The 27,829-nt window shown below is 35.7% G+C and overlaps 2 long non-coding RNA genes across 6 annotated transcripts in view; one reads left to right on the forward strand and one right to left on the reverse strand.

Annotated features, from left to right (window-relative positions):
* The window catches only part of LOC144296974 (uncharacterized), a 65,833-nt gene extending 53,237 nt beyond the window's left edge, over positions 1-12,596 (forward strand). The window contains exon 3 of the long non-coding RNA XR_013363947.1: positions 12,417-12,596. This is a non-coding gene — a long non-coding RNA (uncharacterized LOC144296974). The remainder of the gene's footprint in view (positions 1-12,416) is intronic.
* The window catches only part of LOC144296973 (uncharacterized), a 333,399-nt gene that overhangs the window by 94,156 nt on the left and 211,414 nt on the right, over positions 1-27,829 (reverse strand). The gene's annotated exons all lie outside the window — the stretch shown is intronic.

Here is a 27,829-nt window from a genome sequence, read left to right on the forward strand (position 1 = left end):
CACATTTCCTTGCTTTGTGACCAGTGATGTGCATTTATAAGGCAGAGTTGTTGTCCTAGTTAGCAGCCATAGAAGTGTCTTTGCTTCTTGGGATACTAGAGGGTTTTTAAGGTAATTTTAATCTGCTATGTGACCCTCATAAACACCACATTCACAAATGAATTAGCACATGAAACCCCACACCCTATTAACTCTGGAAGACAGGGATAAAACATGCTATGTTTTCAGTATTTGCAAGTACCCTATGCAGGAGTAGAAATTAATGGAAACATAACACAGAACATTATATTTTCAGCTTTGTCATCAATAGTTACCTTATTCCATTTGAGTCTGTGCTTTTATAAAATGGAAATCTCATTTAGAATATGAAATAGGATCTTCTAAATAGTGAGATTTCAGCTGCCTTATATCTGTTTTCACTTGGGGAGCAAACGAGGTTAAGGATGGGATTGGTGTGTTATGTGTATGTTATAGAGTGGTTCTCCCAAGGCAAGAAGTCAGGTCCAAACACAAATAAAATTCAAGAACCAAGAAGTTGAGCCCTGAAACTATGTTTCTAAGCCAAAGATAACTCAAAGATGACAAATTCAAATGGGAAACAGTGGGAGAAAGAGCTAATTTTGAGAATAGACCAGGAATATAGATTATGGATAATTCAAAACCTGGCAAGGGATTGATTTTACATTGTAATTTAGAATCCAGAGGTGTTGGGGGGGGGGGGGGGAAGGTGACCTGTGGAAGAGTAGAGACATATATTGCACCAAAAGTATCAGTGGGGAGAAGACATTGACTTTAAAATGCTAAGCATTCGGGATCCCTGGGTGGCGCAGTGGTTTAGCGCCTGCCTTTGGCCCAGGGCGCGATCCTGGAGACCTGGGATCGAATCCCACGTCAGGCTCCCGGTACATGGAGCCTGCTTCTCCCTCTGCCTGTGTCTCTGCCTCTCTCTCTCTCTCTCTCTCTCTGTGACTATCATAAATAAATAAAAATTAAAAAAAAATAAAAAATAAAATAAAATGCTAAGCATTCAATAAAAATAAAGATATAAGACCTCAAACCAAAATGTCCAGGCTCTGCCCTTTTTTTTTTTTTTTTTTTTTTTTAGTTAGGACCATAAATAATTTTCATAAGCTATTTGTACCTCGGTGTCTAGAATTCAAAAACCAAAATAATAAGCTGACTTCTGTAACATTGTGAGGATAAACTGGGGAAATATCATTAATCTATATCAGTATGCAACAAATTATTTTTAGTTATTTGTCATATTTTTCTCAAATTGATTGGGTTTCTACATATAGCAATAAAGGTAGTAAGCGTATACATTATTTTCATGAATTATTGAAGCAAAATTTTTCTGCAGCATAATGAGAATAGAATTTGACCTCAATAATATTGACTCACCCATCATGGTATCCTTTAGTTTAGGGCAGTGATTCTCAATCCTGATGACCAGCAGAAGTATTATGTAAGCTTTTAAAAAGTATCCATGCCTAGGTGCTAATCCAGAATAATGAATTTAGACCTAGATTAGGTCCAGGAATCTGCATTTTAAAAAAGCTCCTTCAGTGCTTTCAATGTACACTAAAGGTCAACAACTGCATTTAGGGATACTAACACATTAACCAAGGTAAGAATCTACTTATGTTAGCTGGGCTGGTCTACCATGTTTTCTCTACAATGCCTTATTCTGAGAAATCATCTGCTGCAGGATAAGAATTAGGAAAAGCAAACTCTAATCCCTTTAAATTCACTTTGGAAAATGTTATGCCAATCTGATGTTGCCAAACCTCATGAGGCATCTGAGACTGGCAAATTCTTCTGATATTAAATTGAAACTGCATTCTTTTTCTTGGAAAAGAAGCTTAGAAAGTACTCATGTAGCATACAGTCTACCACAAAATTCTAACAGAATTTCAGCCAAGCTAGGCAAAGAAAAATTCTTAATCTACACACATTTTCTATAGACACATGATATTTTTAGAGTGCTTTTTTGGCAAACACAAATACAGCGTCAATATACAGCCACTTTCTACTTTCCATCCTATATACAGACAGCATTCAAATAGATCCAGTTTCTCTTTACCTTTCAATACAAGCAAGAACTCTGTGGGAAGGAAAAGGCTGCCTGTAAATTATAAACATAGCATGCATGTGCCATTGCTTAATCATCAGAAGACATTCTCTGGTCTGGTCTTTGAAACAATGGGCAAGGCACTAACAATCCCCCAGGCAATTGGGAGTAAGCTGACTCTTCTGCATAAATCACTGAAAGAAAGTTGTATGCAACTCCAAAGGAAAAAAAAAAAAAAAAAGCTAAAAAAGCTGACTGAGATGACCACCCAGGGCAGACTAGTAACTAAGTTTTGGGGGAGACATCAAGGCATGAAAAATATTCCTTCCACATAAATCTAGTCCTTTAGGTCAGTGTTACTCAGAGTTTGTGGGTAGACAAAGGTGGTGGTCCAAAAACTGTTGCTGATCGAAGTAAAGAAATTAAAGGAAAGCATTTAGAAACTTCATAGTAATTTGACAAAGGAATTTTACACCTATTGAAGCTAATAAAAATTTGGCTTGTATTTTATAGATTTTTTCTTCATTTTCTTTTAATTTCTTTGGAATGTCAGTAATTGGCAAATTGGAAATGAAAAAATAAAATGGGTTCTTTACCACATGTAGTTCTAGAAACACTAGTCTATGCTTCAGTAGGAACTTTTGTAAAAGCTAGTGCTTAAATTACAATGTTATAATGAAATGAAAGATCAAAATTATGTAGTTGCAATTCCATCATGCTGTTCTTGAACTTTAAAGTCAAAAGGTAATTTATCCTGATTATTATCTTTATGAAATTTAAATGTTAATGCCTACACCACACGATAAATATAAAGGTTAACTTAGATAACAAAAAGTGGATCAGTCCCCAGCAGGAGATATATGGTTTTTCTGACTTGACCCCTGACTATCTTCACATCTTCATCCTTTGCCCCTTGCCCTACATGGATATAAAACTCAAACTATAGTCACCTACAAACAGAGTTCAGTTTACTCCGTGTCTTCTTTAGAAATATTTTTATGTAACAACATAAAAATATTCCAAGTCACCAAACTTAAGATGGAAATACAATTACATGATTCTAGTGACCATAAAATAAGAATATACCAATTACTCAAAAGAAGAAAGATTTTTACCTGACAGTTACACCAGAAAGAAATTTCTCCCATTATAACTTATAGAGAAAATACTGTAGTATAATTATTAAGCATTTTATAATATGCCAAATGTGGAGATTTAAATAAATGGTTACAGATTCTTTAACACTCCTGCCATGAAAAGAAATAAATGGTTACAGATTCTTTAACACTCCTGCCATGAAAAGATGGGGTATATGACTGTTTTATTTCAGCTGGGACTATATCAACTAACAAAAGATGGAGAAAATGACATTTGGTGACATCTGATGTTTCCTCTTAGGACACTCCCTTTTTGAACCCAGCTTCTGTACTGGGAGAAGCCTAACCAACCTAGACAATTCACGTATAGGTGCTCTGGTTGAACACAGCTCTCAAATTATCTCTGCCTTGGTGCTACACATCTGAGTGAAGAAGCTTCCAGATGATTCCCAGCCATTTAAGTCAGCCCAGCTTTCCAATATGCCCAGTTCAGTGCCTGGATATCATGAAAGAGAGTCAAGCCCTCTCTGCTATTCTTCAAATTCCTGCCCTATATAATACATGGGCATAGTAAAATGGCTGTTGCTCTATGCCTTCAAGTTTTAGGTGAATTATTTTGTTGCCATAGATAACTCGAGTAGCAAATGACATTTTCATAACGTCCTTTTGGGTAGAGATGGTGAGATCATTTTCCCCCTTATTAAACCTTTCAGTAGATTTTGTTGCCTAAATATGAAACAAAGCACAATCAACATTGATGAAAGCTCGTAAATGGAGAGGTGCTACTTCTTGAGGAAAAGATTCTTTTTAATGACTCTATGCCATTTTAGATAACTATCTTTCTGCCTGGACTACCCATGGTCCCACCTCCACCTCTATTTTCAGGAATTTTCCCTTTCAAAATTCATCTTAAGATGTTTCTCCTTCTGTGTTACTCCTTGAAAATTTCACTCTACTCCAGGAGAATTAGTGGCTCTCTCCTATCTGCTCCCAGAGCATTCTGTACTTTTTTTAATTGAGGTATAATTAACATGCAGTGTTACTATACAGTATAATAATTCAACAATTCTATCCATTATCAGTGCTCATCACCATGTGTATGCTCTTAATCCTCTTTATCTACTTCACCCATCTCCTCACTTCCTCCCTCTGGCAACCACCAGTTTCTCTCTATTTATGAGTCTGCTTTTTGGGGGGTTTCTTTTTTTATTCACTTATTTTGTTTCCTAAATTCCACATGTGAGTGAACCCACGGTATTTGTTTTTCTTCGTCCAACATATTTCACTTAGCATTACACCCTCTAAGTCCATTCATCTTGTTTCAAATGGCAAGATTTCATTCTTTTTCATGGTTGAGTAATATTCCTGTGTGTGTGTGTGTGTGTGTGTGTGTGTGTGTGTGTGTGTACATGCCACATCTTCTTTATCCGTTCATTTATGGATGGATGCTTGGTTTGCTTCCATATCTGGGCTATTGTAAATAAGGCTACAATAAATATAGTGTATGTATCTTTTCAAATTGCTGTTTCTTTTTTCTTTGAGTAAATACCCAGTAGTAGAATTACTGGATCAAGTGGTAATTATATTTTCACTTTCTCACAGAACTTTCATACTGTTTCTACAGCAATTGTACCAATTTGCATTCCTACTAACAATGCACAAAGGTTCCTTTTCCCAAACTATTGGAAACTATTCCAAAAAATAGAAAGGGAAGGAAAGCTTCCAAATTTATTCTGAGACCAGCACTACCCTAATATCAAAACCAAATAAAGACACTACAAAAATTTTTAAAAAGACTACAGGCCAATATCTCTGATGAACATAGATACAAAAATCCTCAACAAAATATTAGCAAACTGAATCCAATAGGACATTAAAAAAATATTCACCATGATCAAGTGGGGTTTATATTTCAGGAATCCAAGGGTATATCACATTAACCAAAAAAAGGATAAAAATCATATGATCATCTCAATAGATGCAGAAAAAGCATTTGATAAAGTAAAATATCCATTCATGATAAAAACTCTCAAAAGGTAGGTTTATATGGAACATACCTCAACATAATAAAGTCTATATATAAAAACCCCACAGCTGACATTATATTCAATGGCAAAATACTGAGAGCTTTTCCTCAAAGATCAGGAAAAAGACAAGATGTCCATTTTCATTGCTTCTATTCAACATAGCACTGGAACTCCTAGCCATAGCAATCAAACAAGAGAAAGAAACAAAAGACATCCAAATTGGTAACAAAGAAATAAAACTTTCACTATTTGCAGATGGTTTAATATTATATGTAGGGATCCCTGGGTGGCTCAGTGGTTTAGCACCTGCCTTCGGCCCAGGGCTTGATCCTGGAGACCTGGGATCAAATCCCATATCAGGGTCCCTGAACGGAGCCTGCTTCTCTCTCTGCCTGTGTCTCTGCCTCTCTCTCTGTTTCTGTCTCTCATGAATAAATACATAAATAAATAAATAAATAAATAAATAAATAAATAAATAAATCTTTAAAAAAACTATCAACGTGGATGGAACTGGATGGTATTATGCTGAGTGAAATAAGTCAATTGGAGAAGGATAAACATTTTATGTTCTCATTCATTTGGGGAATATAAATAATAGTGAAAGGGAATAGAAGGGAAGGGAGAAGAAATGGGTAGGAAATATCAGAAAGGGAGACAGAACATAAAGACTCCTAACTCTAGGAAACGAACTAGGGGTGGTAGAAGGGGAGGAGGGCGGGGGTTGGGAGTAAATGGGTGACGGGTACTGAGGGGGGCACTTGAAGGGATGAGCACTGGGTGTTATTCTGTATGTTGGCAAATTGAACACCAATAAAAAATAAATTTATTATTAAAAATAATAATAATATTATATGTAGAAAACCTTAAAGATATCACCAAAAAAACTACTAAAACTAATAAATGAATTCAATAAAGTCACAAGATATAAAATTACTATACAGAATTCTGTTGCATTTATTTACACTAATAATGAAGTAGTAGAAAGAGAAATTAAAAAAAACAAACTTACAACTGCACCAACAGAATAAAATACATAGGAATAAATTTAACAAAGGATGTGAAAAACCTGTGCTCCAAAAACTATAAAATGCTGGTGAAAGAAATAGAAATTGACACTAACAAACGGAAAGATATTCCATGCTTAAGAACTAGAAGAACCAATATTATTAAAATGTCCAAACTACCCAAAGCAACCTACAGATTTATTTATTTTTTTAAAAAAAGATTTTATTTATTTATTCATGAGAGACACAGAGAGGGAGAGAGGGAGAAAGAAAGAGGGAGAGACACAGGTAGAGGGAGAAGCAGGCTCCATGCAGGGAGCCCGACGTGGGACTCAATCCCAGGCTAATGTGCTCTCTCCCCCACAACATCCCCCCCAAATAAGTAAGTAAAATATTATTTAAAAAATGGGCAGAGGATCTAACCAGACATTTTTCCAAAGAGGACATACAAATGACCAATAAGCACATGAAAAGATGCTAAACATCACTCATTAAGAGGGAAATGCAAATCAAAACTGCAATGAGATATCACCTCACACCTGTTAGAATGGCTAAAATACGATAAGGCATAACAAGTGTTGGCAAGGATATGCAGAACACTCATTTTATAGCACTCGTAACATTATAATGGAGTGTATGTATCTGCTCTCCCCTTCCCTAGTCTAAGGACTCCTTGAGAGTGAGGATAACTGTTTTCTTTTCTGGTTTATCTGTTCTACAGGGTACCTGTTATGTAACAGGTACTTAAAAAATGCATGTTGGATTAATTGATTGTGAAATATATTAGGTGAACATCCTTCTCTGACTTCTGATTCCTGGGTTATAAATGAGCCAGCAATGTTTTACATTTCCATACAAAGTATTGAGAATCTTAATAAAAGACCAGTAAGCCCAGATTTACCATATACAATGTTTGTTCAGCTAACCATTCTTTGCCATAATGATTCTTGAAAAGTTGTCCTATTTCTAAACAACTCTCTTTTTTTGATATAGTGATTTTTATTTCCTTTTTAAAAAAGATTTTATTTATTTATTCATGAGAGACACAGAGGGGGGCGGGCAGAGATACAAGCAGGGGGAGAAGCAGGCTCCATGCAGGGAGCCCATCATGGGACTCGATCCTGGGTCCTTAGGATCAGGCTCTGGGCCCAAGGTGGCGCTAAACTGCCGAGCCACCCGGGCTGCCCTGTGATATTTATTTCCTAAAGCACCGAAAGCAGATAAGCATAAGAAATGATATTTTGACATTGCTGTTTTTGACAAAAACAAGCTATTTTATGTGACTCAACAGTTATTAGTCATCAAACATCAGATGGAACAAATTTGAACTGTGCACCATATTTGGATAAACTAAAGATTTTATTTTGCCTAAATATGCCTAGTTAAAAGGATGAAGAGATAACATTTTTTATGACTTTTCATTCTCTATGTACTAAATAGACTATTTCATCTTTCCAAGTTCTCTCATCTTTAGCTATTATTTTGACTAAAGATATATTTCTATGCTATAACTTTAAGTGTGCTTTGAGTGCAAAATAACCATGATCCTTCAAATTGTTGAAAACATTAGCAAAAAAAAATTGTTCTAAAGAACAACCGCCTTCAACACTCCTCCACCAACCAGCATCCACCATCAAGTCTTTTCCTCCTTTGTTGAGTGCAATAAACTTTTGTGTCATTACATTTTATCCACAATTTATTTTCAATTTGATGTTAATTGCTTATGCAGTGTTTATGACAATTGAATAATATTCTTATTGTTCAACTAAAAAAGTTCCTCTCTTTATGCATTTTGTGCGTAGTTGGGCTGCAATGAAATTCATCATAATTTTTCTATTAAAATTAATGAAAACACTCTTTCTTATAAGACAGCATGGTTTCACTTAGTAGCAGGGTTTTTAGGAACAAATTAATATTGCTAAACAAGGGACAGATCCATTATGGGAGTTTGGTTAACAAACTCTGAGGCTACCCTTACTAATTAATGTGTTGAGGAGAAAAGGATAAAAACAGGCAGACTCGTTAGATTTCTTTAAATGTCCAGAGAAGAAATGATGGCAGCTTGGATGAAGGAGGTAGTAGTGGAAGTGATGAGTAGTGGTCAGATTCTGGAGATATTTTAAAGATAGCACCACGGAGTTTTGCTGCTGGACTAAGTATAGAATGTGTGAGAAAAAAGAAGAGCCAAAAATAACTTCAAATTCAGAGATATCCAAAGTTTACCTCATGCCACATAAAAGGTAGACTTGAGAGTTATAACTAGGATCAAGGACTTTTTTTGATGTCCATTCTAGAGTTCTGTTCATTCCCTCCTGCTACTTCAAAGGAGATCATTTTGTATTTGAGATGTCAATAGCCACTTTGTAACAAAAGAGCTGGAAGCCTTTTTAGTTACTGGGGAAAAGGTCTTTATCAGGAATTTTTCCTTGAAGGACTTAAAATATCTATTCTGGAACATTGAGGGCTTGCAACTGCTTTGAAGATTTGCTCCAAAGCATTCTAAAGCCTTAACCAGTTATTACTGAGGTCAGAGGAAGAAAGAACATTATTTTGATGTTCTTGCAGATTTTCTAGTTGACTCAAAATAACTCCATATGGAAAGAGCATTCAACTGGGAAGCAAACTAGTTTTTAGTTCTCAGCAGCACCACCAACTGGTTGTCATAAATTCTGAGATCCAGATTCCTCATATCTCTAAAGTAAGGAGATTGGGTGGGTAGGATTTTCCAACTAGGTTGATATCAGTCTTGTAGAGCACCCATAACCCTGCCTGAGAGCTACCTTCTACACGGTTTATGGGCCTATAGAAATGTCTCAGACACCTTGTTTTCCTGGTAATCTGAAGGTTCTAAAGACATTAATGTTGTTCATTAATGGAAGTTAATGTTGTTCATAAAACTGGAAGAAAGCTTTATATTCAGTGGTTCCAAGGGTCTTCTCATTCTCGAGCTCTGATTTGATGTTGCTAAGTCACTTCTTTCTTTTACGTCTTAAGATACTTTTTTGTAGTAGATGAGGTATTGATAATTTTCATAAAAGAACTTTGAAATGTTATGTGTCAGACAGTAGAATAGTACTTTAAAAATACCGGTATATCCTCACAATAAGTAGGTTTTCTTATCTGCTGTTTCAAAGATAAGGCCACTAGGACTTAGAGGAACCAACCCACTTGTCCAAGACCACACAATGGTGGAGTTGTAGTTCAAACCCAAGCCTCTCTTGGCTCCCAAACCTCTTCTATTACACCAAACTGTTAATAGAAATAATAGCAATTATAATTATTACTATAAAATATTACCAAAAAAAGAAAAGGAGAAGAATTTACACTTCTATAACTTTATTACTCACAAATTATACTATGGATAGTAATAGGACATATGGACCTTGCGTTAATTCCTAGGAGACAAGCATTTATGTCTGTCCTGTTCATTCTTTCAAGTTTCTGCCAGCTATCTTAAAGCCACACTCACTCTTGGCCATGGCAGTTGGGCAGTGGCCCTTTCCTAAAAGTTAAATGTGTGTGACATTTTCCAGTCTGAGGCAATTAATTGGGTGGGAACAGGTTATTTTCACTATAACTTGTATAGAAGTTTTTCTAAGTGTAGATAAAATTTCCTTTTAGATTTTTGGCCAATAATTGATAATTATATACTTATAATAGAAAGTAAAGAAAAATTTCCAAAATTTGAATGAAATATGAATTTAGAAATGGAAAATTATTTTGTTTTTAGAATTCAGGTAGTACTCACTGCAGAGTGGCATGAAAGAGACCATAGTCAGTTTAGACTTTAATAAGACATCAAAAATATTAAAGGACAGAAAATTCAAGATTTTAAGAAGTTTTAGGGAAAAGTGGCAATGAAAATGAGCCAAAACAAGGTAAAAAATGAAGCAAATGGGCACTAAAGAGGGGGAATTTGTAAAGAAAATAAGTCTAGAGTTATTTGTTTGGGCAGGGATATCTGAGCCACTTGAAATACAACTATAAGAAAGAATTTTCCTACATTTTAGGAATAAAGGATAAAATGGAGAGATATTGCTAATGGGGAAGTGGCATAAAGCCTGAAGGATTTTTTATCTGTATTTGACTAAGATTGGAAGTCACATAATTTTACATTATAATTTGCTGCATGACGACAGTTATGTTGGCTGTACAGAGACCCAGCCCATATGGCCTAGCAATATTATATTTGAATGTTAGTAGACCCTGATTGGAAAGTATTTGAGAGATAATTAAGTCACTGCCCTGGGCTGGAAAGAATGTATTCTATCATAAATAGTGATTATTGTTTCTTTCACTTGGAAAAAAAGAAGAGTGACTAAACTGTAGTGGTGGCAGTGGGCTCTGAGTTTGGACAGAACAGGGAAATAAGGGTGGCCCAGAAATGCTCATTAAGGCAGGTATGAAAATCTGCCTCCTTTGAGAACAGGCTAGACATCCATATGGAATGGTTTAGGGGAGAGAATTAGAAACTGGCAGGACTTTCCATCATGGTGCTGTGGCAGACTGTCTAGGGGACTTTGTTATATTTGCCATTTTCTCTTTAATTCCTCATTCCGTAACTGTAACTATTTTAGTGCTATCTCTGACTCAGATTTTTTGGCTCAGATATTTACTTCTGGTCTTCAAGATTCATTGTTTGATTTTTCTTTCGTTCCCATCTTATGTTCATTCTAGGTGGGGGAAAGGGAGTGAGAACAGACACTGCATGCAGGCATCAAGAACTGTCTTCCAGGCTAAGTTCAATATAGGGAAGAGAAATGCCCTGAAATGTTTCCCACAAGGTGGGAAATTTCCAACTCACCAAAACAGATGTTTCATGCATTTGCTCACCAATGAAATGTTATTTATTACTTATTAAGAAATAAAGTTGGAACTAAATAATTTGGCACATTAAGACTGAACAAAAAAATAACAGAGCAACAATAGAGGATTATATTGGAACATATTTCAGCATTAAAAGATATTAAGGGTATTCATCACTTTGAATTGAAAAAAACCTGAGCATTGATGGTTTTCAATGACTTAAGTGAAAAAAGGATGAACCTATTGTGGAAAGAGATGTTAAAAATGAAGGAGATTTCCAGCTTCCTAGGAACTATAAAAGTCCATTTAGATAGAATGCAAACCAGACCCCACCCCTTCAATTATGCAGTTTTGCAAGAAGAATGCAATAGTGTGGTCACCAAAATAATACCAACACTTCTGGCTTTTAGTTAGTAGTTAGGCAAGAAGATTTAGAATCTCAACCATCTCTTTTATTACTTGGCAGCTTTGGGGTATCCGATTTAAGCCATGAATAATCCCCTTTGAAAACAAAACATCTCCTCCAGAGGGATAATTAGACTATTACTGAGGACAAACTATCCAACATCAAAAGCATAGACCCTAAGAAGTCACACAACAGGCAGTCCTCTCCCAAAATTAAAAGCATGCTTAGTATTAGAGGTCACTACAATAAATAAAGGGATGTGAAATAATTACTTAGCAGTTTCAGTCAAAGCACTACAGCACAAACTATAACAAAAAAGTGGCTTCTGAAAAGTGAATATGCTAATTATATTCAGTGTTCAAATTGGTGCTTGGAAGCCTGTCCCCCATTCTCTGATTAGGAGTCATTAATCATTCCTCTGAGGTCACTATTATTCCAAGGGATCCTCAATAACAGAATCAAGGATATTGCTGGTAACAGTGTTAGAAATGGGGAGGGGGGGGACTCAGTGAAAGGCCCAGATGGTAATAATTACATTAAGACTACCCCCCAAATTACAAGACTATTTTCTCTCAAGGTCAAGATGTGGAATTTTCTTTGTGCACATAATACATAACCAAGTGACTTATTAATCATAACACCAAGCCTACATCCACTTTATTCATCAATTGAATGACAGTAAAATAATCGGCTCTGCTTATGGCATTTTTTTTTTGAGTTGGCTGCTAAGTTATCCACAGTAGCCCATTCTTTGAAAACTGACTAATGAATGATCAGAGTGCAGTGATTTTCATTTCAGTATTTCAAACTCATCCTGCTAAAGGATTCTTTTATGCTATCAACACTCAGTTATTTGTGGCAATAGAAGATGATCACTAAATAAAGACTTTAGATTTCCTGAATATTTTATTTAGACCACTTTTTTTACATCTAACCATTTCCGGGGATCTGATAATGCACGAATGCTCACTGAATTTCTTCTTTTTTCCCTTTTCCCTTCTGAAGGAGATATTACACTGCAATGAAATCATCAAAAGGAAGACATTTGAAGAGAAGAGTACATATAAAAGGTTCTGGTCAAGAAGACACTGATTGTAGCACTCCTTAAAAAGCTACTCAACTAGAAATTGTCCTTATAAATTAATTGTTATCCATAAAGTTGTTATGAAACCTGAAACTACTGAAGTCAACTCTTTGGAAAGTAATAAAATTAAAGCACATTCCTCATTCAGTGGATTTAATTGGCTTTATCCAGCTTTAAGTAAGACTTAGATGTTTTGTGATCAAGATTTATTAGGCAGCTCCTCCCCATTCTACTTGTACCCTCTCTGCCTCAGTTTACTTCTCTATTAAATAGAAATAATAAGTGACTTTCTTACATGTGTTTGAGTATTAGAAGAGCTCATGTAAATCAAATGCTTAGAATAAAACCTGGAACTATATAATAAGCAGAAAACAAATGGTATCATCATTGGTGGCTATGCAAAATTTATGGGTAGAGATCATGAGAAATGTGTACTAACCTCAGTTTATGCACCACTCCTACTCAGCTCAGCCCTGCCCACTTCCTCATGAGTGTGACCCTAGAGATTGCTCACAGCATCCTTCACGGTCACAAAGACCCTGTTATGTCTGCTGCCACCCAGTGAGACGCTCCTCACACGCAGCTGTCACCAGGACCTGCCTAGAGTCGCCCAGTAATACAAGGCAAAGTTTCAGGGGTGATAACACTCCACGGGGCCGACAAATAAGAGATATGACACTGGAAAGAACCACCAGATAAATGGTTTACCCCTAGTCCTCCTATAATGTATTGTTTTGAGATGCAGCATATGGCCTCTCAGATGTCCCATCAGACAAAGCAGTCAGCTGTGCCTTTTGTGACACTGTGGTCAGCCTGGTAACAGACATCCTGGTTTTTGTTTTCCCTCCTTCTTCTCTATCTCACTTTGCCTTTTCTCTAGCTCTGGATTTCTTGGAATAATGCCCTGTCAGTATAAGATTAATAGATAAATGTTTGCTCAGCTCTCTCCCTCTTTCCTTCCCTCCCTCCCTCCCTTCCTCCCTCTCTCTTTCTCTCTCTCTCTCTCTCTCACACACACACACACCCCTTCTTCAAATATATCCAGAAGCTCACTGCAATGCCTCTTGAGAGCCTTACATTTGGGGGTTTATTATGGACCTTTCCGAACACCCACTCTCATCCCTTGAGTGGCAAAGAAGCTGTCACAAGATAAATAGGGTTAGCAAATGAAGAAGAGAAATTAATTTGATTTCATTCTGTATTCAAAATAGACATAGCTAAGAGTCATTTCTCTGGAAATTTCTACTTTTCCTTGAATTTTATTTTTAAAGATCATTCTCATTTTCTTATTTTTACTTGTTTAAATATAGTGTAATTTTATGCAGTATTAACTTCACCATCAAGTAGTTTCTAGCTGAACATTTGTTAAATAAGTGATATTTAAATATTTTTCAATTCTCCTCTAATTCAGTTTCTATATATTTATTTGGCATACTGTAAAAATAAAATTACAAATAAAGATTTAGAGGGGCACTTGGATGGTGCAATCAGTTAGGTGTCTGACTCTTGGTTTTAGTTCAGGTTGTGATCTCAGAGTACCAGGACTAAGCCCCAGGTTGGGCTCCACACTCAGCGTGGAGTCTGCTTAAGATTCTCATCTCCTGGGATGCATGGGTGGCTCAGCAGTTGAGCGTCTGCCTTTGGCTCAGGGCATGATCCCAGAGTCCCAGGATCGAGTCCCACATCGGGCTTCCTGCATGGAGCCTGCTTCTCCCTCTGCCTATGTCTCTGCCTCTGTATGTGTGTGTGTGTGTGTCATGAATAAATAAATAACATCTTAAAAATAAAAAGATTCTCATCCCCTTCTACCATTCCCTCGATCTCTCTCTCCAAAATAAAATCCTCACAAATAAAGATTTAGATTTTATAGTTTTATAAAGAAACACACATGCAAAATACCACGGGGGTAAATTCCTTTACTAATTGTGAAAAGCACCTTTCTAAATATTATCTTTCTTCTATGTGTTAAACGAAGATGTGGCCTAAATTCATTTTCTAACCTCCCCAAGATCTGTTCAATACAAGTACAAATACAGGCAACAGAAGTCCCCAGCTCACAAATAAATTTTGCTCAGAAAATTTGCTATTAAGGCTATTTAAAACTTAGAACACATTTTTCATAGAAATAACATCACAAAATTATGATTAGTCACTTAAGTTCAAAAATTATACTTATGTGTCTAAAATAGATACTTATACTTGTATAGATACCATATAGAGTGGTAGTAATATTTTTACCACATACAGCTACAAGTTAGAGCATTGTTTTTGTGGGAGTTGGAGTCCTTGTGCCAGGCTGAGGTGCCAGGAATCCCTTGCCCCAGGCTCAAGCAGCAGAATCAGACACACCCTCTGCTAGATCAGCAGTAGTAAGGTTTGTGGTTTGAGAATGGGATAAGATGTCTTCCCTACTCTCTAAGTTGCTAACCCTCTGTGACTACATAATTGCATAATAGAATTAGGTATCTCTTTTCCATGAGTCCTCCATAAGCATAGCTATATCTATTTACAGTACTTAAAAATAGTAATGATAATAATAATAATGCTATTATTATAATTATAATAATAATGCAAATAATAATAATGCAATCATATAATAATAATGCAAATCTAGAAGTAGCTACCTTATCCCAGTATAAGTGAAAAATTGACCAATAGGTCTCTTGCACATGCTCACTTAAATTTTTTAAAATTTATTTTGGTATTTTATTTTATAAATTCAATTAATTAACATATAATGTACTCTTAGTTTCATAGGAAGAGTTCAGTGATTCATCATTTGTATAAGACATCCAGTGTTCATTACATCACATACCTTCCTTACTGCTCATCACCCAGTTAATTTTCATTGATTTGTACCCCGTTATTGTTCTCAAAATGGTTTAAAGCAAGTCATGGATTCATTTAAAACAGCAAGATTATCCATGCTATCAAAATTAAGAAAAAGTGGGCAAAGGGAAAATAAGTTTACAAGAGTTCAGTGAGACCTGGAGTTACCCAAATGCAGATCATCTAACGCCACGAAGTCATTTAACACTTTGTAGAGTTGAGTCACTGCCTGTAAACTTGCTATTGGCTCACAGAAGAAAGAAATCTGACCAATCACACAATTCATGGTGTCCACAATACAAAAAACTAGTCACTTAGGAGTGAACAACTATGTGAGATTAAAGAGTAATTTATCATTTGATATGCATAGGGAGAACTTTGTATAATGTACTCAGCAGTCTTATTTTGTGGCAGGGAGTTTATAAAATCGCGTCTTGTGATAGGGAAATCTATGATTCAATATGATGCATTCTAAGACAGATAGTTTTAACTTGTCCGACTTAACCAACGGAAAGAGAAGCACATTTCTAGATGATAGGGTGGTGTTTTCCAGGACATCCTCCACAAATATTATTTCTTTCAGTTGAGCTTTTAAAGGTATTCAGTGGCAAGGGATAATATATACTTCCTTCCAAGTAGCTGGAAACAGCTGTATTCTGTTGCCAGTTGAGTTCAGGTTTTAGCAACTGAGCTGTGGTAGGATTGATATTCTCCCCTGAAGACTGAGAAAACAAACAAATATAAGCCCCTGGATAGAAGACCACCACAGAACCACTGAATGGTGTTAGGGGAATAAATAGGCAGGGCAAGATTAACCTCTGAAAGTCATATGTGAACCCTTCAAACAGAGACAAATGAACTAACAAGAGCACACACAACTCTGTGAAGTATTGGCCACAATACTTTTAGCTAGGAAATATGTAAAAATCAGATATTCTTAACAGCACCCCTATGTATAGGCAGTGGAAAATTATCTTTGACATTTTCCCCAGAATTTTAATGAAAATACTTATGAAATGTGCTGTCTCCAGCATTACTCAACAGAATGCATCAAACATATTTTAAACTTTTAAGTTAATTTTCAGGAAACTTGTAAAGAAAATTTATAATGGTGAAAATCGCCTCTAAAATTACTAAGATTCTTTCCTTATTTATACTCCAAACTTTACAAATATACAGCTATAGATATAGATGATTTACGACATTGGGTGGAAGAGGTGCCACCGCTTGTAGAAGTCATGAAACACATAAACTTTACTAGTATTAATTATCAATTTAGTTAATCTCTTTCTTAAAAAATAGAGGTTGGATACAAATATCTGTGGGATATTAAAGATAGTCAAAATCCTTTGCTTTTCTCCCAAGGAAAAGTCTTATAGGTAAATCTAATCCCCTTTCCTTGGAATCTCAGCCCGCCTTGGCTACTTGCTTGACCAACAAAATGCAGGGGAAGTGAACCTTGTAGTTTGTGTCTTTATTTTTAATAGCACTTTTTTTTTAAGATTTTATTTATTTATTTGAGAGAGAGAGAAAGAGCGAGCACAAGTGGGCAGAGGGGCAGAGGGAGGGAGAGGGAGAAGTGGGCTCCCCACTGAGGAAGCAATCCTGGCCACCAGCTATTTCAGCCACCCCAGTGCAGGAGCCACACGTGTCAATGAAGTTGCCTGGAATGCTCCAGACCAGACCAGCTATGCCTGGTCCCAGTTGATGTCACGTAGAATTTAACAAGCCATCCAGCTGAACTCTGCTTAAATTCCTAGCTCATGAAAATCACATGATATAATGATATAGTTCTTATTTTAAGCCACTAAGTTTTAGTCTTACAACAAAAGATAATTGGGACACGTGAATCACATGCTACACTTACATCATGACTACTTTCTAGAGAACTATTCCACGAATCAAATGCATTTGCCTATTCACTTGCACAACACACACTTACTTGGCACTATCAATATGCCAGGCAGCTTGCTAGAGACAGGGATGCAATATTGAACATGACATGATTCTTGTCCTTAAGTAGCTTTCTCTCTAGCAGGACAGACGGAAGTTCACAGTTATGGTTCGATGACATAAGCAGGGCCACCACGTCGTGCAACTCCAGGGGCACATTTGAATTCATTTCAGGCTGTGCGAGTGATGCCCACGGGAGTTGAACACGCAGTTACTCAAAGGGCCACAGTGTGAATGCCCTATATAGTTGGGCAGGCAGCAAGGAGGCCATGGTGATAAGCATCAGGCTAGAAGTTGGCACAGAGTGCTAGAGAAGTGCAGAAGAGAGGCAAAATATGATCGATTGTATCTGGAGTTTTTTTTATTTTCATCAATAAGACATAAGGAATTAATGAACTCAGTGAAATACACTGATATTGATAGTGTCATTTAGGAATGGCGACATTTATCTTAATATGTATAACACAACTGAGCTTAATTACATTATTACTAAACACACATTTCATGTCCATGTTAACACACATGGAAAATCTCTATCAAGTAATAAAACCACAAGTTTTTGTTTAAAGAAAAAAATCTTGAAAACATTCTAATTATACTTTACTTTCATAGGGATTGAATTGTAATTTCAAGTGATCATTCTTTTTTTTTTTTTTTTTAGATTTTATTTATTTATTCATGAGAGACAGAGAGAGAGAGAGAGGCAGAGACACAGGCAGAGGGAGAAGCAGGCTCCATGGAGGGAGCCCGATGTAGGACTCGATCCCGGGACTCCAGGGTCATGCCCTGGGCCCAAGGCAGGAGCTGAACCACTCAGCCACCCAGGGCTCCCCTCAAGTGATCATTCTCAGTTGAAAACTATTTGACCACAGACAAACTATTACACTAAATTGGGAAGAAAACTCATTAAAAGTTGAAGAGAGTGGTACCAGTTTGAATTCCAACAGGTGAGAATAAAGAGTCAATAAACTCAAGAAGGGAGCAGGATTAATATCTGGTTGGTCAGAGCCTCACTGTTTTCACTCGGTTCATATATTATTCCTTCGTTTATTTATTCTTCCTCTCAGTAAGTATCAGGGGAAAGGGAAATGGTGAAAAAACAAAAACAAAACAAAACACCCCTACAAAGATAGGTTTCCTTCACACCGTTTAGTACCTGAGGACACCATAAACTGGAGAATCCACTCTCAGTAGACAAAGCACCCACCCGCCCTATCCGATTTATGATTCTCTGGTAGAGCAGATCTTATTTTTGAGTTTTTATTGGGTTAGTAATAAATGTGTATCAGGATTGGATTCTCCAATGTTTAGTTTTTTTGTTATAAATCAACAAACGCAGAGCTCTGGGATGAGGCCTACAAGCTTCTTCAAATATGTTAACCCAACTTAAAAAAAATATTTGGGAGCAGCTGCAATGTTTTTTCTTGTGATTGTATTCATTTCAGTTAGTTTAATTCTAAGCGGTTAGACAAAGCATGTTTGTAAATTTGAAAGACTCCTCCAAGTTACATACCAAAGAGACCAAGAGATTCCTGTCTTTTCATATTTTGAGAAAAGCAACTGTCCCTGAAATTTTTTCCTAAAGTGAGTTGCTACTATCCTAAATCAGAGCATATGAAGGAGCAGTAGTTACACCTGTCGTCTGTTCTATTCTACTAATTAATTTACACAGGGTCACTAATGGTTCAAGTTAAAATATATCTATGTGTATAAGATTGCTGTGACATTGATATTTTTCTCCAATGACCTATTTCAAATTTCAAAATATGAGGGACTGCTATAGCAAGAAGAAATCAATTCAGATTACCCATGGTTATTAATTGTGTTCAAAGATGTCACAGAAATCCATATTTACTAAACTATTCTAAGTCACGTAAGACTGTTTGAAAAAGAAGAATACACATTTAGTTTGAAATAAAGTGTAGTCACTTTTCCATCATCCATGCCAATGAAATTGGATCAACTAGCACAGACATATAGAAATATATTTCAAATTTCCCAAATTTTTATCATAGTCCATTCTTAATTCAAGACTAGTAACTTCAGTAGCTTATCATCCATCTATTTACTTCCTATGCTCCAGAGTCACCCAAAACTCAACAAATTTCTTGTTTTTATTCTCCCAGCTGCTAAAAAAAGAAATTCCTTGGTCCCATTGACTTGTCCCTCTTCTTCATTTCTTACAGTTAATTAATCCCCATAACCTGTGAACGGTCTCTGAAGTCAGCAGTTCCTGCATTTGCTTGCATTTGAGAAAACATACGAAAAGGGCTCTGAAAATGCTTATTCCAGGTACTCAAACCCAGAGATTCAGTGGGTTTTAGATTTATACTCTGTTTAAAGCTCCCAGATGATTCTCATGTATAGTCAAGTTTGAGAAACATGCCCTTAAATTTCTGATTTCTTTTATTCTCTTCATCCCTATTGGAAATACTTGTAATTCTTATCTCCTACCTAGAGTATTCCAATAGCTTGCTAATTTCTTTTTTCTCTACTCATTCATCCCTTTCTATTTTGGTTGATCTTCTGCACTAATTGTCTCATTCTCTTTTTAAGCCTTTTAATACAATTGTGGCTACTTTTGCAGGGAGGTAGTATCTGGAGAGGCAGAGGAGGATTTCTGGGTTGTTGATAACATTCAGTTTTTTATTCTGTCTGTTGGCTACGTAGGCCTGCTCTCTGTGTGAAAATTCACCAATGGCTACCTTTAGATCTGTGCCTTTTTCTATTTATATATATATTTTTAAGATTTATTTATTTGAGAGAGTGAGAGAGCAGGAGGAGGGGCAGAGGGAGAGGGAGAGAATCTTAAGCAGATTCCTCACTGAACGAGGGCCCTTGATCCCAGGACCCTGAGATCCTGACCTGAGCTGAAATCAAGAGTCAGATGCCTAACCCACTGAGCCACACAGGCATGCCTCGATGTTATGTTGTATTTTTTTTTATTTTTATTATTCATGATAGTCACAGAGAGAGAGAGAGAGAGAGAGAGAGAGAGGCAGAGACACAGGCAGAGGGAGAAGCAGGCTCCATGCACCAGGAGCCTGACGTGGGATTCGATCCTGGGTCTCCAGGATCGCGCCCTAGGCCAAAGGCAGGCGCTAAACCGCTGCGCCACCCAGGGATCCCCGTTATGTTGTATTTTAATTACAAAGTTAAAACTGATAGCTCCTCTTCAAGTACTTCCTCATTCTCCTCCCTGTATTGCCTTTTGGGCTATGTTTCTAATATGATTCTATCCTTTAGGACACACTGTTTCCTTTCCTTAGAACATATTTTTTGCTTCTGCACCTGGTAGCTCTGTTAGGAATAGTCTTACTTTTAAACAGAGTTAGTTGCTTCGTACTCTATGTTTCCATATCACTTTACTGTTTTTATCACTTGTTATTGTGTATTTTTTTTTTCACCTTAGTAGCACAGGTTATATGCAAAGTATCTATTTTAATCATAGTTGTGGTCCCATGGAAAGATAGTAATTTCAGGCACAGAAATTGTTGTATAGTATGGGCTCAACAATGCTTTATAAATAAAAAGGATGTCTGTGTGAATGAATGCTGTGGTTTTATTGACAAATAGGAAATCTTGTATAGGAAAATAAAGAAGTGAAGACCAAATCCTGTTGTTAGGCGTGAAGCTGTGATTCTTAGACATATGTATTTTGAATGTGGATGAAGCCCAGCACAGATAATGAGTTAAATGTGATGTATCACAACTACAATAATCTGAATTAAAGAAATTCCAATCTAGGAAGCAAAAGACTTGGGTTATAGTTCAGGCTCAGCAACACAGGGTTGTGGATAAGATATTTTTATCTAGGAAGTCCTCATACTTTTCCTTATTTACTTTAAAAAGTGGGAGTGGGGGACGCCTGGGTGGCTCAGTGGTTGGGCGTCTGCCTTTGGCTCAGTGCATGACCCCAGGGTCCTGGGATCGAGTCCCGCATCGGGCTCCCTGCATGGAGCCTGCTTCTCCCTCTGCCTGTGTCTCTGCCTCTCTCTCTGAGTCTCTCATGCATAAATGAATAAAATCTTCAAAAAGGGGGGGGGGAGCGAGTGGGGGTGGTAATACACTAGATGATCTCTAAGATCCTCTGAATCTGAAGCATTTCACTGTGTCTGAAAATCTATAAGAGAAAGAAGCCATCAACATTCCATAATTCATCATGTAAACTACCAGCTAAAAAGCATAAATGTGGTTCTTTTGATCCTTATTTTTTCTCATTTCTACTCTATCACAGTATACAAGTCATGAGATGAATTTCTAGCAATATATGCTAAACAGAAAAAAAAAGTCATACGATTCTTGAAAATGTACTACATGCTTTAGCATCGGCTTTCCTCAACATTTTTTTTTAAGATTTTATTTATTTATTCATGAGAGACACACAGAGAGAGAGGCAGAGACACAGGCAGAGGGAGAAGCAGGCTCCATGCAGGGAGCCTGATGTGGGACTCGATCCCAGGTCTCCAGGATCACACCCTGGGCTGAAGGCAGGTGCTAAACTGCTGAGCCACCCAGGCTGCCCCTTTCCTCAACATTTTTAAAACAGCCTTGAGATATAATTCATGCACCATACAATTCACCTTTAAACATATAATTCAACACTTTTTAATAAATTCCACAGTCGTGCAACCATCATTTCAATCAATTTCAGAATATTTCACCACTCCTCTCCTAAAACTCTTGTATCATTAGTAGTCAATCTCCCAATTCCACTTTTTCCTGCCTCCCTCAGGCCCAGGCAAGTACTAACCTGTTTTCTGTCTCTTTTAGCTTCAGTACTTTTTATTGGAAAATAATATTCCATTGTGTGAACAAACCACATTATCCATTCATCAACTGAATGAATTTGTCTACTGGCTATTATTAATAATGATTCTATGAATATTCATGTATAAGATTTTGTATGAACATATGTTTTCATTTCTCTGGAGGATATATCTAGGACTGGATATGTTGGGTCATATGTTAACTTTATATTTAACCTTTGAGAGGGTTCTAGAGTGTTTTCCAAAACAGCTGTACCATTTTACATTTCCACCAGTAATATAGGAGAGTGCAAATTTCTCAATATTCTTGATACTGTCAATACTCTTTTAACTGTCTGTTTTTTATTTTAGTTATCATAGTGGATGTAAGGTGGTATCTTGTTGAGATTTTGATTTGCATAAAGGCTAATGGTGTTGAGTGCCTCTTCATATACTTATGGGCCATTTGTGTATCCTCTTAGGAGAAATGCCTACTCAGATCCCTTTCTCATTTTTTAATTTAGGGTATTTATATCTTTATTATTAAACTAAAAGAGTTTTAAAAAATATTCTGATTAAAAATTCCTTATCAAATACACCACAAAAATTCTAGCCATAGAGAATGAGTTGGAAAATACTCCCTCCTCATATATTTTTTTTGGAAATGTTTATGAAGAATAGGTATTACTTCTTTAAATGTTTAGTGGAATTCACCAAAAAAGTCATCTGAGTGTCTGCTTTTCTTTGTGAGAAGTTTTAAAATACTAGTCCAATCTCTTTGTCATAAGTCTGTTCAGATATTCTACTTTTTCTTGAGTCATGTTAGTAGTTTGTATCTTTCTAGGAATTTTCCCATTTCATCTAAGTTATTTAACTTACTGGCATGTAGTTCTTTACACTATTCCCTTGTAATACATTTTATTTCTGTAAATCAGTAGTAATGTGCCCCCTTTCATTTCTGATTTTAGTAATTTGAATATTCTCTTTTCTTGGTCGTCCACCTACAGGGTTGGTTCTTTGAAAAGATCAGCAAAATGGACAATTTTTTTTGTTTCACTGGTACTTTTTCTATTGCATTTAATTCTCTAATTAATTTCTGCTTTAATATTTACTATTTCCCTCCTTCAGCTCGCATCAAGCTTAGTTTGCTTTCCTTTTCCAATGTATTAAAGTAGAAGTTAGATCCTTGATTTGAGATATTTCTTTTTTAATATGAGCATTTATAGTTAAAAATTTCCCTCGAACCACTGCTTTAGCCCCATCCCAAAGGTTTGTATTTTCATTTTCATTTATTTTATAGTATTTTTCTGTCTTGTGATTTCTTCTTTGACCTATTATTGATAATAAGTCAAGTAACCTATTGGTTATTTAGGAGTGTATTGTTTAACATCAACACAATTGTAAATTTTCCAAATTCATTCCATTTTGGTTGGAGACATACTTTATATGATTCCAATTCTTTTAAATGTATCAACTCTCATTTTATGACCTCATCTATGATCTGTCCTGGGAAATTTTCATACGTCTTCGAGAAGACTGTTTATTCTTTATTTCCAGAGACTTCTTATTAGCTCTAGTTGATTTATAGTTTTGTCTAACTCTTCTATATCTTTGTTGATCTTCTGCTTATTTATTCTATCCATTATCAGAAGTGGAGTATTAAAGTCTCAAACTATTATTGTTCAATATTCTATTTCTCTCTTTAATCCTATCAGATTTAATGTCATGTGTTTTGGGATACTGTTGTTAGGTGTGTATGTGTTCCAAATGTTATAATTATTATATACTACCTGACAGATTGACAATTCTATCGTTATAAAATGTCTTTTATCTCTAGTACCATTTTTTGTGTATATTTCTATTTGCCCAATAGCAGCATTGTTACTCCAGCTGTCTTATTGTTGCTATTCATATGGTATTTTTTCAAACTTTATTTCAAATGGTTTCAAACTATTATTAGATCTTTAAAACTAAAGTGTGTCTCTTGTAGACAACATATAATTGGCTCTTTCTTTTAAAATCCAGCCTGACAGGGCACTTGTTATGTGAGCACTGGGTGCTGTATGTAAGTAATGAGTCATTGAAATGTACATTGAAACCATATTGTTCTGTGTGCTAATTAACTAGAATTTAAATAAATTTTTTTAAAATAAAAAAATTCCAGCCTTTCAGTTTTTAAACTTTGATTGTTTAATCCAGTCACACTTAATGTTAGTATTGATGCTTGAATTTACATTTGCTATTTAATGTTTTATATTTTGTATGTCGTCCAATATGTGAGTCCAATAAATGTTATATTCCCTCTTCATTTTGTGCTACCATTGTTTTACCTTGTTATACATGGTATATATTCAATAATGCATTATTATAATTATTATTTTGTATAATTTTATGTCTTTTAAAGAAGCTAAGAAAAGAAAGGAGAATAATTATGTACTTAGAGAGTTTGTATTCAACCTTCTCATTTATCATTTTTGATTCTCTTCATCTTCCTGTAGATTTATAATCTGGTGTCATTTTATCACTCCAATGCAACTTTGCCTCCACCTAATTCCTTTGTGAATATATGGTATCACTATGTAAGTGCAACAAAAATAATTGCATATTGTTTTATATAACTTTTTAAATAAGAAAGAAAGGGAGAAAATTCCAAATATAGTATCTTTTATATTTACTTAAATAATGACTTTCACCAATACTCTGTCTTTTCATGTGGATTTGAATTAGTAATATTACTTGCCTTCAGCCTGAACAACTTCCTTTAGCATACCCTGTAAGACAAGTTAAATTACATCAATTTTGTGTATATGGGTATATCTTTTTTTATACTCATTTTTGAAAGATAGTTTTGCTTGACATAAGAATTTTGATTTATAAAATTTTCTTTCAGCACTTTGAATATGTCATCCTACTGTCTTCAGTCTCCTTTGTTTTGAGTGATAAGTTAGCTGCTAGTCTTATAGGAAATCCCAAATCCTTGGGAAGTCATTTTTCTCTTGCTGTTTTCACATTTTTCCTTCAGTCTTTGTTTTTCAACCATTTGACTATGATGTGTCTGGACATGGATCTCTTTGTATTCATCTTGATTGGAGTTCATTAAGCTTCTTGGATACATGATGCTTTTAATAAAATTTGGGAGATTGTAGCCATTTTTCAAAAATAAAAATTTCCTCCTTTCTCTTTAAATGTTTTCTGGTATTTCTGCTTTTTAGTACCCCACATTTCCCTGAGGTGCTGTTTATTTTTCTTCATTCTGTCTTCTATCTGTTTTTCGGATTTAATCTCTAATGATCTGTATTCAAACTCATTGATTCTTCCATCAATCTAAAGGTACCAGTTAGCCCCTCTAGTTAGTTTTTATTTTTGACATTATCCTACTTTTCACATCCAAAACTCTATTTAGTTCTTTTTATAAGTTATATTTCTTTATTGATATTTTCTATCTGATAAGACACTGTCATCATGTCTTTTATTCTTTACAGATTGTTTCCTTTAATTTTTCTGAACATATTTATAATAGCTGCTCCGAAGCCTTTGCTAAATTAAACATTTATGCCCTTTCAAATGTAGTTTCTATGGCTTTTGCTTTATTTTGGTTTTCCCATGCATGGTTCACACTTTCCTGTTTCTTTGCATGTCTTGCAAATTTTTTTTGTTGAAAACTTGACATAACAACTGTGGATACTGATCCTCCTGAAAACCTAGGGCTAATTGTAGTTTTTGCTTGTTTAGTTGCTTAGTGACTTGACTGGACTATTTCAATGAATTCTATTTCTACTTTAGTGTGCAGTCTCTACTGTCTCCTCTCAGATGGCATAGCCTTGGGCATATAGTCACCCTGATATCCATCTTGCTCAGAGATGACAGCGGTTTTAGCTGGGCTGTATTTCCTTGATCTTCATGCTAAGATTCAAACTAATCTGTCTTTGCCATGATAAGTTTCCAGCTTGTAAACTTTAATAAAAGATAGCTAATTGCTTTTGTTTTTCCTTGAAAAATTCTCTAGAGCATAAATCACTCCACAGTCTAAATCCATTAAAGTTAGCTTTTCTTTTTTGTGAGGGTAGTCTTGAAAACCAGTCTTTGGGACTTGACCATGCTCTGGGAGAGAACTTAGCTTCTTAGCTTCTCTTTCCCGGCTTCTCTTCATTTAACGTCTAGCTAATCTACCATTTTGCTTGTTACTAACATGGAGCTATCAGTCTTCCCTAAACTCATCACCAAAATCATCCTTTTTTTCTTTTTTCCAACAAAATCCATAGGCTTGAATTTACCCATAGTCTGTTCCAAATAAGCCCAGTCCTCTTGGGGTGAAGCTCTCTGTGCTTAAAGATTGCCTCTAATCTTTTTTAGAACCTATATAATTGTGTTTGTCTCCCAAAGATATCCATGCTCTATGAGGAGGGTACTAAGTGGGGAATTGGATAGAAAACTAGTAGTGTCTGTCACAGCAAGGCTGTTGAAAACTGGGATTACCTATACACTGCTCCTGGGAGTGTAATCTGGTACAATGATTCTGAAGATAATTTAGCTACAGGTACAAAAATTCAAAAAAAAAAATCAATGAACCAGGGTACTGTTATTAACATGGGCAAATCTCAAAAACAAGTTTAAACAAAAAAAGTCAAGTTGCAAAACAATACATACAGTATGCCTTTAAAAAAAAAGCAATTTTATTTGTTTATTCGTGAGAGACACAGGGCGAGAGAGGCAGAGAGAGAAGCAGGCTCTATGCAGGGAGCCTGATGTGGGACTTGATCCTGGACTCCAGCATTACACCCCAGGCTGAAGGCAGATGCTTAACTGCTAAGCCACCCAGGCATCCCTACTGTATGCCTTTTGTATAAACCTTTATATACCATATGAGAACTATTTTCACCAAGAAAACACTAAAAATGTTTCACTGGGATTCTGGAATATTATCCCAGATATCATTATTTTCTAATTTATTGCAGAAATTATGTCATAAAAAATTAAAGCAGATCCCTTTGTGGGGGAAACAAAAAACTGTTTCAGGGGCACATTTTTCTTACTTATAAGGAGGCGGGTTGGTTTAGTGGCAAGAAGATGGGTTTGGGAGCCAGTAGACTAAGCTTGAAATCACTGTTCTGAAACCTGGGAACTCTGTATCCTCAAGCAGTTGCTTTATTTATGTTTTCTCCTTCTTCTATAAAATCATAGCAAGAATTCCTACCCTTCAGGATTGTAGTGAATATCAGGGAACAACAATGTGTCTAACCGTTTCTGATCCTTATTTGGTGCATGGTAAATTGTTGCTGTGGTGCATAAATTAGTTTCTCAGTTATTGTGCCATGAATGATTTCATGCATGACTCTGTTATCACTTGAAATTGCTATCAGAAACCCTGAAATTGTATGACCAAGACTTTGGCATTCCCATTACTATTAAGTACTAAACTATCCTTTTCAATGACATCTCCAGAACAAAATAAATTAGAAAGTGGAAGCTGAGTAGTTTGTTCAATAAATTTAAATATAAGGGGCCATGATATTTAAGGCATTCTAACAACATTTTAAAAAACATATCCTTTTTGAAGAGAGAAAATATAAGTAATTTGAATGTTTGGTATATCTTTTACCTTATATCATATTATAATTTATGTTCTTGAAATTATAAGATTTTTGGTAAATCCAATAGTCATCAAATTATAGGAAAAAGAATTTTTTTTCAAATGTATTATAAGCATTGTTATTATGGCACATAACCTTTTTAGATGTTAAGAGAAAAGTGATGGTGAAAAGTCAATTGTTTATTAAAAAAATTCAAAAAGAGATGCCAATATA

Source organism: Canis aureus, chromosome 25 (assembly GCF_053574225.1).
Source record: "Canis aureus isolate CA01 chromosome 25, VMU_Caureus_v.1.0, whole genome shotgun sequence".
Taxonomy (NCBI): domain Eukaryota; kingdom Metazoa; phylum Chordata; class Mammalia; order Carnivora; family Canidae; genus Canis; species Canis aureus.